Source organism: Notothenia coriiceps, unplaced genomic scaffold (genome assembly GCF_000735185.1).
Source record: "Notothenia coriiceps isolate Sejong01 unplaced genomic scaffold, NC01 NC01_scaffold00026098, whole genome shotgun sequence".
In the NCBI taxonomy this organism is placed as follows: domain Eukaryota; kingdom Metazoa; phylum Chordata; class Actinopteri; order Perciformes; family Nototheniidae; genus Notothenia; species Notothenia coriiceps.
The window spans coordinates 693,770-696,464 of NW_011358799.1; positions in this window are offsets into that span (position 1 = coordinate 693,770).

The following is a 2,695-nucleotide window of genomic DNA, read 5'->3' on the forward strand; positions in this document are numbered from 1 at the left end:
AACACACACACACACACACACACACACACACACACACACACACACACACACACACACACACACACACACACACACACACACACACACACACACACACAGTCTCGTTGCGGTAAACACACTCATCAGAGCGGAGGCTGTCCCCGGAGAGGGAGAGCATGTTTGACATCATTAATTGGCTTTTTCAGAGCAAGGAGTCACGAAGATGAAAAGCTTTATCAAGCTGAAATAATTAATTTTGCCCGAATTCGCTGACACTTCACTTCCCTCAGAAAATGAAGAAGGGGAAAAAAATGACTACTTTTTTCCCTTCCCTCTCCTTTCTCTCTTTATTCAACCCCTCTATTAGCTTTTGGCTCGGAGTCGGGGAGACGTATTAAACGGGGCAATGTGCGTTTTGTATTAGAACACAATTAAAAGGAGATTTAATTAACTTGAACCTAAGTGAAGGGGGAAAAGGTTAGCCTTATCACAACTACTTACAAAGGCCATAGATTATAGAAACCACACTATATGCCCGGCGCAGCGAACAAATTATTTCCAATTAATTCTAAATTACCGAGCAAATTACAGGGGTTTGATAATACACCATGAGAAGGGGTAAAACTTTAATCACTTTGCCTATCTAACAAAGCTCTGGTTGGATAATTAGTTTAATTAAGCTCTTTGAAAGGCACCCACATGTCGAAGTGGTAAAAGTTACACCTGACAAAGATGGAAGTGGAGGAAGGAGAAGGCGATGAATATATTGCGTTGAAATGACAGATAAAGATCATTTAAGTTAACGCTAACTTGTGCAATCATTTTGACTTTTTTCTAAGATTATTTTTCCCATTATTGTCTTGCTTCCTTTCTTTAAAAATGGAAAAGGTTATTTCGCCATTTCAACATGCAATTATAAAGTGTATAGGTTAAGAAAAACTGTAAAGAAATTGTCGGTTTCTTACTTTCTTACGTTTGAATTTTGGGCAAAGTGCATTTATGGACAAACCATTGCGATCAGAACAATGCAGAAGAAACAGAGCTTCGATCTCCTTGTTGCAAGATGTAATTTTGCAGAATATTTGTCTCGCGTTAAAGACAAGCCTCTCTTGAATGAATATCCGAGTACAATACAGTCACACTTTTTAAATTATATTCCATGTTGCTTCAACCTCCTCTAATGTTTAATAACAACAATAATAATCATAACGGTGGCCCTCCCATTCCTCCGGGGCCCTTTGTGTATTTCCCTCCTCGAGCAATTTGAGCAATATGAAGAGACTGAATAATAGAGTCAACTCACACACACACACACACACACACACACACACACACACACACACACACACACACACACACACACACACACACACACACACACACACACACACACTATTCTCCGAGCCTTCTGTGGGAGAACAGTGAAGGTTCTGCTTCACTTCCCATCGGGAGAAGCTACTTATTAAAACCAAATTCATGTGTGGTGTGTGTGTGTGTGTGTGTGTGTGTGTGTGTGTGTGTGTGTGTGTGTGTGTGTGTGTGTGTGTGTGTGTCCCTCTCGTCTTCAGCACTTCTTTAGGCTACTGCCTCGCCTCAGCAGCTCTCACACATACACAATATTTACCCTTCTCATTCGTCACAGGCTTGCACTGTTATTGAGTTTGGAGTCTCCCACACTGTAAAAAACTGCAATAAAAACTACTTATTGACTGTTATTTCTGTACAGAAGATTTAACCTGATATTTGTGCATGATATACATGCCTAAAGAAGTGTACGCATTGCATGAATAAATGCTCAAACACAGCTTTATTGCATTTAGCGCAGTGTTATTACATTAAAGTCAATTATTCATGCTACAATAAGCGACAGCAATTAGGATAAATATGGAGCGCTTGTATACAGTTGTCCCCATGGTAAATGTAAAGTGACTGCTCAATGAAATTATTTATTTATGCTCAATATAACGCTGCTGCTTTATTACTTTGAAACCACACAACGGCATTTTAATTAAGAATAATTGTTTTCTTGAAAGACGCGCTAAGGAAAGCTAATTAAATATAATGCAGGCAACATTTCCCATAAGAGCAGAGACACAGGTTTATCCACAGAGGGATAGAGTCTGAGAGTTATGCTTCATCATGCATCAAAGTTTCAAGCAATTTAAATTCTAAACACCTGAACGGACTCAAGCTACATTTGAGACAAAGAAAGTTCTTCATCAGGAGCATTTTGTACACTAGTTTCCCTACAAAATAAAGTGAGTTGTGAATGTAATAATCACTTTAACTACCCGACTATGATTGAACCAAGAGTTCCATTTTTTAGTTTCAATACTTTAAAGAGTCCTCTCCTGCTGATGTTCAGGTGTATATCAGTATGTAGTGTCTCTACTTTAAAGAGTCCTCTCCTGCTGATGTTCAGGTGTATATCAGTATGTAGTGTCTCTACTTTAAAGAGTCTCCCAGGTGTATATCAGTATGTAGTGTCTCTACTTTAAAGAGTCCTCTCCTGCTGATGTTCAGGTGTATATCAGTATGTAGTGTCTCTACTTTAAAGAGTCCTCTCCTGCTGATGTTCAGGTGTATATCAGTATGTAGTGTCTCTACTTTAAAGAGTCCAATTTCATTCTGTGATGTATGACTTATATGTGCACTTGTAATCGTCCTCTCTGAAAATTTCATCTCTGTATTTATGACTTATATGGTGGACTTGTAG